This window comes from Octodon degus, unplaced genomic scaffold (genome assembly GCF_000260255.1).
Source record: "Octodon degus isolate 3935 unplaced genomic scaffold, OctDeg1.0 scaffold00005, whole genome shotgun sequence".
In the NCBI taxonomy this organism is placed as follows: Eukaryota; Metazoa; Chordata; class Mammalia; order Rodentia; family Octodontidae; genus Octodon; species Octodon degus.
In genome coordinates this window covers 2,362,634-2,373,990 of record NW_004524581.1, presented here as the reverse complement: position 1 = coordinate 2,373,990, position 11,357 = coordinate 2,362,634, and the positions used below count along the sequence as shown (strand labels likewise).

General features: G+C 38.8%; 2 pseudogenes; one reads left to right on the top strand and one right to left on the bottom strand.

Annotated features, from left to right (window-relative positions):
* Positions 1–4,156: 4,156 nt before the first annotated feature.
* LOC101561172 lies at positions 4,157–5,715 on the bottom strand (annotated as a pseudogene).
* A 39-nt stretch (positions 5,716–5,754) lies between these two features.
* Positions 5,755–10,664, top strand: LOC105742615 (annotated as a pseudogene).
* Positions 10,665–11,357: the final 693 nt, after the last annotated feature.

Here is an 11,357-nt window from a genome sequence, read left to right as displayed (position 1 = left end):
GGCCTTGCTTCAACTCTCCCAACTCAATGTCCAGTTATTTTTCACTTAATTTCTACTCTTTACCATTGGGCTTCTGGATCAGCAGTTTTTAGAAACTCTTCTATGCTCCATATTCATAAAACTCTACATATATTCAACTAGCAACTCAATCTGATAGATGATCAGATGAGTTTAGACAAAGCAAACACAGAGAGCTATCAAAGATAGTAATGCTACAGTTGGAAAAACCTCAGTATAAACTGGTTATTATATCATGCTACAAGTATTACATTTTCTTGATGTGATCACTAGAATATAGACATGTAGAAAAGAAAACATCTTTATTCTTAGTTGTATGTCATGTTTAAATGTGAGATATATCAAATGTCTTGATTTCCAAGCTTGATGTAAAATAGTTTCAATAACGATAAATAAATGTATCCATGCATCTAAAACTAATGCATTTATGTAAACAATATATAATTTGGGGGCTGGGGAGATAGCTTGGCAGTCTAAGCACCTGCCTGTCAAGTGGAAGGACCCAGGTTTGATCCCCAGTACTGCATGCCATCCTGGCCTTGGAACCCAGTGCTGGGAAGGCTGAGACAGGAGGATCATATGAGTCCAAGCTGCATAGTGAGACCCTGTACCAAATGCATAAATAAATAAATAAAAGATTAATATATAATGTATATAATTGGGGAAATAAAGGTTATATGTTTAGACATTATGTATCCATATATTTATACATATCTATATATTTATTATATAATACATATTTATGTATCATGTGTATGCTACTATATCATATATTAGTATAAAATATGGGTATCACATGCTTACAATACATAAATCAATAGTCATATTATATAGAGTATATTAATGTATACTTATGCACGTTTATATTGTGTTCATTTATATTACAATATATGACTATAATATTATATTTTCATTGTCTCAGTTATACAAATGTATTGATAAGTACATAGTGAAAATACAAATCATTATTGTGAGGATTAAATAAATGCTTTTATTATCTGAAATTTATTTGATTATTTGATTTCCTTAACTAAGTATTCAAAAGAAGGTTGCAGGCTTAATCCTAGCCAATTTGGGACACAGTGTTTTAGGTACTGGGGAATCAATTTCAATTACACGAGAAAGAGAATAAAGCTAATTAACAGGAAATATATTTGTTTATGGATAATTAAGTGTTGACTTTCAAGGGAAGAAAACCCCCTCGCCCTCCAGATTTTTTGAAGCAGGAATGACCAGTTGGTGAGAGGTGGAAGAGGGGCATCTGCTCCCAGCGCAACTGGGGGACCTTCAGGCTTGCACAGGAAGTCCCTTTCCTTACCGCACCCTGTAAACTACTGCCTACTGGGAACATTCTACTAATTGTAGAGTGGTCAGGGCTGGGATGCATGATGAAAAGGTTCGTTTTTGGAAAGAAACTTCTCTACTTCACTTAAGTTCTTGTGAGAGATATTTCTGATGAGTGCAGATGAGTCAGGCAGAAGCTTCGAGCATCTAGTATGCAGAACAGTTTTGGAATGTTGGATGTTCATCCTGAAGAGGTAGACAGCTGCTACCCCACAGAAGTACCTCTGAAACGTGCTGTGGGGAGCGCCGTGCTGCCACTCTATTTTATACCTCTTCGGAAAAGTGAGGGCTTTTCAAGAACTCCTCTATGGAAGGCCTGGGCACGCTGTATAACATTAACTACTTCTGCCTTCCTGCTTAAAAAATGCAAATAGTAATAATAACTTAGTTCAGATAGTGTGACTTTCAATTGCTTATACATACAACTCTTAAGTATTTCGTAAATGCTTTAACAATCATCCTTTGGATTACACACCATGCCCTAATAGGAGCTTAGCAAAAAAGTGCCTGTTTTCGCGAAGATTAGTGCTTTCGCCATCGTTTTCTTTGTAAATGATGTGAAGTATGAAGACTGGAAAAGGAGAGGGCATTGTCGTAAAGCACTCTCATCATTCAAGAAATATGAAAGCCAGGAAAGGATCTCCAGCATTTCTTTCAATCTGTATGTTTTGTTTCGTTTTAACAGAACTAAAATGAATTTCAGAAGTTTTCCTGCCACCTGAGGAGGAAGAAGATATTGGAAGCCTGAGCACACATTTTCCTTAAAAGCTCTGACAACCAGAGAAGGAAAGGTGATGTGATGGGACAGGAAAAAAAAAAAAAAAACCCTTACTGAGATGTCCCTGAGAAAATGGCCCAAACCTTAATATCAACATGCAAGTAAATTCACCAGTTCTAGGTTAGATATAAAAATTATCTTTTGTAAATTATGTTTTAATCCACACATATGACTTTCAAGGAACACGTTATGTTTCCCCAATTATAGATATAAAAAACTGAACCAAGCAATTTACCCATGTTATTATGGTTGGTACACAATAGAGCTAGAATTTGATTCCAGGTACATTTTTTCCCCCACACACAATTTCCTTGGATAAGAACATAAATTAAAACTAAGCTACAAAAATCTATGAACCAGGCTCATTCTCTGGGCATTTTTCATAATGAAACACAACTCTTGCCTTTCTAGGTAAGTCTCCTGTAGGTGCCAATCAATACATGTTGTGAATATGACATTAATCTAAGTACACTTGCAATGAGTAGAAGATCCACTATGTTCATTATCAAATAAACTCGTTATATGATTGTTAAACACACCTTCATTTTGTGTCTAATAGAAACCATATGATTTTCAAATAACTGAAATGACATCTACTGTATTCTATGTACTATACTGCATTTCACAATAATAGACATTTTATGTGAAATTAAAGAGCAACTAAAGATATTATATTTGTCTTTAGAGATGTTCACAATCTAAAAATGTTTCCGACATAGATAAAAATACTGAGTTGAGCTCTGACTTTAAAGGACACTTAGCTGCATGAGTGAACACACCTTACCAAGTTCTAACTAAAACACCATCCAAAAATGTCTCCACTTGTTTGTAGATACACTGCAGAAAAAACTTAATTTTCTTATTCCCTTCCCTGTTTCTTCTCTATTCAAGATACACCTCATCAAACTGCAGAAGGGTGTTCAGGTCTGAGAGGCAAAGCAAACATGGATCCCATAATGTGAGTCTAATTTTATGAAGTTAAATGACTGTCCAAGATATGGAGAGTTTATGGAGATAAAATAAATCAAACTGAAAAAGTTCAGAAGACTGACAATATTACATTTTAATGGTGGATTTCCGAACCTAAAAAATGTTTATATAATTTCCATGAAAGCAATCTAAAATGGCAAATCAAGCTGAAGATTAAAGAAGTACATTAGAATAAGTATGGATTTGCTAAAAATATATTATTTCAGGGCATCGTTGAATTATTTTGCACAGTTCATGGTGGTCATTACGTAAAAGTTGAGAAAATATTGTCAGTGCAGTGAGCTTAGACTTTAGCAATACAACAAGAACCGCCTGCCTGTTTTTCTGGAGATGTCATGATTGAGGAATAAGAGCACAAACTCGTTAGGAGCTCAGTTGGGAGAGAGGTGAGAAAGCTGCTGTACCTTAAAGACAGAAAAGACACTTTTTTTTTTTTTTGTATTTCACAGTCCTCTGTGGGTAGTAGAATAATCAGAGAAGTCAATAGTGACCATGTCCCAAATCACGTCCCTTGAAACTGTGCAAAGCACGCTGCACACGACTACAAATATTCACTGCTATGTGAGCTCTCAAGCTGAAAAGTCTCCAGGGTGAATGTCAGATACTGTATGTTCATCTCATTCCTTGATTGTACTTACTAAATACAAATATTCATTTCTTTCTTTATCTAGATCAGTGAAACCTAAACTTTATTCATGTCTTAACCTTTTCACGCATATATTCGTGCATATCTCTGTGGACTCGGTGGGTTTCCTCAGCCTGCGCTTCCTTCAGATGTGGTGAATCCAGCTCTTTCCTGCTGTGTCCCCCTCACTGTCCCATCCACCTTCAGCTCTGTCACTCTGCTGCTTCCAAGAAGACCTGTCACGGGCCTCGTCTGTGTGAACAGTTCCTCTCTGCTGGGATAAGAGAGTAAACAATGTTCCTTGTCAGTGTCCCCTTTGCAGGAATTACAAAATAATCTCAGATACACAAGTAATTGCCAGAACTTTCAGACTCTTCACCGTCACAATTTCCAAGCTGGAGCTAGGCATGGTCAGTCCTGCCACCAGACACCCATCTACGCATGAATCCCTTGTGATGGCTGCCACCTACCAATCCTCCAAGCACCTTGCCTTTGACTCCTCTAAATCCATTGGAGGAATCTGATGTAAGATAAACCAGGCCTTCTTTTTTTATGACTTTACCATAGTGCTCTGGTCTGAGATGGGTATCTTTCCAGCTGACCCATCCTTTGTCCTTGTCATCTATGATTTCTTTCAGCTGCCCTCTATAGCCAGTCAAGCAAAACTGTACAGGAGTCAGAGCTCTTCAGTTTTCTGCTAATCTCACTGCATCTGCTTGGGAAGTTTCTTAATATCCTTTAAGACCATCAAATCATCACAAGTCCAGTCGATGGTAAGGCAGAGTGGGCTGCAGACAACTTCTCTTCAAACACATTTCCCGTCATTTCCCTTTACGTTTGATTTCAGTTGACACCGTCTCTCTCATTTCTTTCTCTTGTATTTTTCTATCCCTTTTTGTTTGGAGTTTTTGTTCTTCCCATTGTTTCTATTATGCTAGTTTCTTCTCTTGTCACTTAGACACTGGAGCAAACCTTTCATTTACTCATGGATTTTCCCCCTCCTCTTCATAATCTTCGTTTGTATCTTACTTTCTCTGGTCATCTGAAGTTTAAAATTTGGTGACATTTCAGATGACATTATTTGATTTCTCCAAGAAACTTCTTGAACTTCCTGAAATCACTCTTGCTCCACACCAGGAATCCGAGGAAGGAGCAGAGGCCCCAGTGCTGAGCCACAACTCAGCCTCTACCACTCTGAGGTCCTCCATGGCATTCCATTCTTAGTATACCACAGAAAGTGCCCACAGCACATGGGCTACAGCACATTTAACCTGTGTGTCATGGAGTCAGATGGCCTGAGACCAAATTCTTACTTGTCACTTAACAAGCATGGTGACCTTGAACATTTAAGTTATTTAAATTCTTAAAGCTTCACCTTACTTTTGCTCTAAAATGGCAAATGTTAATGCTACAAAGCCAACCCCACAGGTTACTGTAGTGCTAAATGTGATTGTAGATTTGCACAGAATCAAAGTTAATGTCAATACATATTAGCCTCTCTGGTTAGTGTACTTATAGGAACATAAATTTTCCTCTAAAAACCTTCAGGTCAGCTGTATTTCTGAATTCTTTATTTTTCACATTTTAGAAAGGCAATACAGTGAATGTATTACATATTATAAAATACCCCAAGTAAGTCCTGTAGCTTAGTATGTTTTACCATAAAATCAGTGATGAGCTTAGTGAATATTGGAAATATAGAGAAGAGATTATATATATTAATATTTCTACATACTTAAATTTTTACTTAAAATTGAACCATAATAGTATGTAGCTATGTTCTTTAGTTTACACATAAATATATTTTAAATTTTCTTAAATTTTTTCTGTTCAGTGGTGTATAACTTTTAAGTCACTGGGACACAGTACTGGACACACATAACTTACAGAAGGAGCATAAATTGGGCTCATGGGCTCTGAGAGTTCGGTGCTTGCTGGACTGGCTCTGAGACTGGGACATCCTGGCCAAAGGAGGTGGGACAGCCAAACTGCTAGGCTCATGGAGACCAGCACACAAGAGAAAAGGGCCAGTAACCAGGCACACACCACACTCCTCCCCCCCATGACCCACCCACCCAGGCACACCAAGGAGTGTGTCACTCTAGTCCCCAAAGCTAGGAAGTTTACACAGTGATGCTCAACCCCCCAAGCAGTATTTCCACGTCTCCAATAAGAAACATCTAGGGCAGATTTGAACATCTCATTTAAGAGAGCTTGTAATTCCATATAAAGGAAGGGGGGCCTAAAATTTTGATTTTTTCAGACTAATATTCCTAGACAATTCTGTGTACTCAGGACATTTGGAAAGCTGCTTCACCACACCTCCCAGAAAGTGACCTGCTCACTCCTTTCATGTGGGGTCTAGAGTGGGGAGCTGCGCACTAAGATGTTAGACAGACTCCAGCCTTGGGCTCTGCACAGACAGGCCATGTCTCCTCTCCTCACCCTAGCGCCTATTCACTGTTTTTCCCTTCTTGAATCTCTTTCCCATGGACTCTTGTTCTCCGGGTCCTTTCCTGCCCTTTTGCCACTGGCAGTTTCCTATAAATGCTCTTCCTTCCTTTCCCTTCTAGTCTGTCTGTTCTCATCCTTTTAATGGATCGATTCAAAACTCCTGGATGCTTTCTCAGTCGACACATTGTTTTCAAAGCTATTTAAAGAACATATTTGTAGGGGGACATGCAGGGACTTGCATCCGGCTCTTGTGTTGCATCTTTACTTTTCTAGTGAATTAAAATCAAGATGTGGAATAAATACATCTTAGCAAGAAACTGACATAAACCTGGGAGACATAATAAATAGGGAAGTAATTAGCAAAGGAGTTAGTTTAAGATACTCTCACTGGCAAGAATACCATACCCTGTCCACAAGATAAAACATCTGAGGAGTTTGTTATTGTCATTGCTTTATGTATTTAGTACAGGGTCTACAGGGTCTCAGAGTACAGATCAGACTCATAGTGATCCTCCTGTTTTCAGCCTCCTCCCAAGCGCTGGGATTACAGGTGAGTGCCACCACGCCCAGTCTCAATTGCTGTCTCAGCGCGCCCCCAGGGGCAAGGCCAGCACGGCAGGCCAGGGATCAGACTCAGGTCCCTGCATCTGCCTAAACTGGTGCTTTAATCTGCTGAGCTATCTGGCTAACCCTTTGAAGAGATTTTAGTATTTTGATCTGAGGTTTTCCTAAAAGCCTTTTATGTTGAGAAGGTGTCTTGGTTACTTTTTTTTCCCCTTGCTGGAACAAAATACCTAACACCAAAAATTAAGGAAAGAAAGATTCTGCTAGCCGCAGTTTGTGGAGGTTTCAGTGCATAATCAGGTAGCTCCAAGGCAGAGTGGCTCATAGCAGAGGACAGCCATTCTTGGTGGTGGAAAACAGCAAAGAGCAAAGCGAGGAGCTGCAACTGGGACTGCTAGCAAGCCTCTTCCTTCTATGGAGTGCAGGCTCTCCACCCCAGGGCGGGTGTCACACTCAAGCCCATAATACCAGCACTGGATCATGAATTCATCACAAACTCTAGAAGCTGCCCCAAGGACTGCACAAGGCTTTCAGAGGAACACCTAGACATAAACCATAACAGAAAGTGACAGAATCCTGGGCAGGCTACACAGTCCACTGAAAAATTCTTAGCTGACTTTATTGGAGGTAGGGCCTGTTAGAGGTGGGTCGCCAGCCATGTGGACCTGGAGGAGGACGCGGCCCCTCCCCACTCCTCCCTTCTCTCTCTGCACTCTAGCCCCAGTGACAGGAGCAGCTTTGGTCCGCGGCCGCCACGCCAACCTGCCACTTCTATTTGAGCCTGTGGCTGTGGAATGAGGCCCCTGGGACTCTGAAACAAAATCAGCCCTCCTCTGCTCAATGGTGGGTGCCCTGTACTGTATCTCCGTGACAAGAAAGTGACGAAGCCAGGGCTGAGTAACAATTCCGTAAGAATTAGGTGGATTAGATGACAGTCTGATAAAGGAGCTCCAGAATGACATTAGCACATGCATGCTCCCATCGATCATGTGGCCAATGGGCATCTGCTGCATGGCAAAGCAGGCCCTAACTTACTTCACAATTAAAGAAGAGAAACTTCTCTGTACTGAAACTGAAGCAAAATTAATCCATAAGAATATGGATTAACATGCATATATGCTCTAAATGTTAAATATTAATGTAAGAGCTGTTTCATATTTAAAAAGCTTTGAAACAATTCCAAACTGTCAGAAGTTCAAGAATAAATCAGAAAATTTTCATTCTCAATTTTTTTTTTTTTTTTTTTTTTTTTTTTTGTGAAACCGGGGATTGAACTCAGGCCCTCGCATTTGTCAGGGAAGCGCTTATTCCACTGAGCCGTCCCCCCCCCCGCCCCTCTCAATATTAATATACAATGTATAAAATATTAATTCTATATATTTTATATTTTATATTGTATATCATTAATATATACTATTTTAAGTGGTAAGTTATATGCTATTTAATTTATATAATTATAATTATATAAAGTTATATAATACTATAATACATGAATATATGAGTGATTATAATCAGTAAGATTCATATTTTCTAACTCATAAAACAATATATTATAAAAATCATGCTTATACATTTTTCAAAAATTCAGTGTATACTTTATAATAAGTATAGTCGTTGAACCAACAATGTACCATGCAATCATTGTGTATTGCATACATGTATCAATAAAAAATTAAAACTGGAAAACAACCAAAAAACAAAAAATGTGCCATTTATACAGCATGTTTTAGAATCCACCCTTTGCTGGAAAAAGGTTTTCAAATTATTGAAATGTTCTCCTATTGTTCTTCTCCACTTCACCCTAATTCTAATAGGAACACACAACATGCACAATTATTATGTCCTTTAGTTTTCTTTCATCTGTAAGAGTTCTATAATTTTATTGTTATTATGATGTTAATTGTCATAGTAACAGTGTAACGATCTTGGCATTTTTGAGGAAAACCCACCAAGCCTTTCACACACATTCCTCCTGTTAGGTTTGTCTACATGTCCTCATAAATTCACTTGGTCCATCCCTTCAGAGTCCGTCCACTGGGGATACCACACTCCTCTCAAGGTCCCGCATGTGGCATGTGGAGGCAGATTCTGTCTGTGAGCCCTTGTCAGGGAGATTAGCTTTGATCACCTGATCAAAGTGACATGCTACCTTCAAGGTACAGTTCATATTTCTCCTTTTACAACTAGTATGAAATTCATGGGCCGTCTTTTTAGGATCCCACATAGATCCTCTTTTCCTTTATCTTCTTTCTGTAGCTTTCCTGTCCCCTGATGATTAATGCCTAAGAAAACCTTTACCATAAAGTTTTACCATAACGAAGATGGCAGTTTTTCAACTCTATCACTCTTTCCACAATGACTAACAGTGTATAAAAAGATTTTCAAAACTGCCATCCCTGTTTTTCTATTTACCTTGCTCTTCACCCATTTATTACCAATGAACCCATGAATTCACGCAATTTTTCAATGAGTTTTTCTTAATGTTCTTAATATTTGCTTATTCAATGCCAAATACTCCTTTTTTCTTCAGCTTTTCATGACAATCGCATCTTACATTTGTTGGCTTTTATAGGATTTTGTGGCAATTCCATATAATTTTCAAATATAAACCCCTACAAGAGATGTGAAATTATCAGGCATGATGGTGCACAGCTATATTCCTAGCATCTGGGAGGCTGAGGCAGGAGGATTGCTGTGAGTTAGAGGCCAAGCTGAGCTACATGGCCCGGACCTGCCTTAATAAAAGAAAGGAAAAATATGTGAAATTTCTTAATAATACAAAGAAATGAATTCATTTTTTTTCATTACAAAATGAATCTTTATATCCCCTTTTTTGTTTAGTTTTGTCAGAGGTGGGTGTTTCATTGTCATTCAAATATTGTAGGTACATAAATTCAGCAAAATAATCCAATGTACTCTAACTACTACAAAGACAACAATATGCAATGTATTAATTATTGTAACTGTCCTACTAATCTGCTTTGAAACTGTCTCATTGTAATTTCTTTCTCAATAAAATTAATTAAAAAATAAAGGGAATTTTGTAATTAAAGAAAAAGACAAAGGAATGAACTCATGAAAGCATTTTAAAACAAATAAATTTCAGCTTTATATTAGAAGCAAATTAAGACCCACACTGATATATTTTTGAGCTCAGAGAATGAAAAACGTATCTTTTTCTGATCATGAATGTCGTAGCTTTCATAAAACTAAATGTTTTGATATTTACAGCTGCTGTAGTTCCATAAAGCTCTCCATTGTGGGAAGTAAAAATGAATGTGTGTATTCATACTAATTTTAAATATTATACATGTGTTGTTCCAAATTCTTACTTGTAAATATAAATTTTAAAACAGAAATTTTGGGGGAAACGGGCTACTGGCTCTGTGTGGGCCTCTGAGGAGGCGAATCCGGCAGCAAGATGACTCAGCACACTGACTACAGGATGAAGCCGGTTCTGCAAGACGGCCGGGTCTTCATCAGCATCCTCCAGGCTTTCAACGAGCATATGAGCTCCATCTTTTGACTGCGATGAATTCAGGAATGTCAAGCCAAAGAACTCTAAGCAAGCAGAGAGGGAAGAGAAACGAGTCCTCGGCCTGGCGCTGCTGCTAGGGGAGAACCTAGGCTCTACGACAGTGGAAGGACCTCCTCCCAAAGATACTGCCATTGCCCGAGTGCCACTTGCTGGAGCTGCTGGGGGCCCAGGGATCAGTTAGGGCTGCAGGTAGAGGAATCCCAGCGGGTGCCCCCATGGCACAGGCTCCTGCAGGACTCGCTGGGCCGGTCCGTGGGGTTGGTGGGCCATCCCAGCAGGTCGTAACCCCACAAGGAAGAGGCACTGTTGAGGCTGCTGCTGCTGCTGCCACAGCTAGTATTGCAGAGGCCTGATCCAGTACTCGCCCACCAAGATCCTAGACTCATCTTGATCCTCCTCTGCTCCCTGCCTGTTTCCTGTGAGGCTGTACATAGTCCTTTTATTTCCTTGTGGCCTATGAAACTGGTTTATAATAAACTCTTTTAAGAGAATACTGAAATGCAAAGCAAATAAATAAATAAATAAACCAGAAATTGTTGTTGTTTCAAGAGAAATGACACAACCAACAAAGCAATTGTTTTGTGCATATGTTTTGCTATTGTTGTCATTTTGGGTTTGTTTTGTTTTGTTTTGTTTTGTTTTGTTTTGTTTTGTTTTGTTTTGTTTTGTTTGGCCAGGAGTGGGAGTAGCTTGGTTTATTTTGTTTTGTTTTTTATCCTGAGGAATCAATTCAGGGCATTCCCACTCAGTTCAACTCCTTTCATATTTTTATAGTTTGAGACAGGACCACTAAGTCGCCCAGAAGGAACTTGAACTTGAACTTGAACTTGACCCTGTTTTGGGCTCTCAAAGTTCTGGTCTTACAGACCGGCCACTGTCCTACATAAAGTACATAATCCCTCATTCAGATCATATAATAGATAATGAAATCTGGGCCGACTTTGTATTCAAAAAAATTTTTTAGATGTTTTTGGTGGCAAATTCAGGTATCTTCTGTTTAATGAATAGCATCACTATAGGGCGCTCTTAAAATGTGAACATATTAG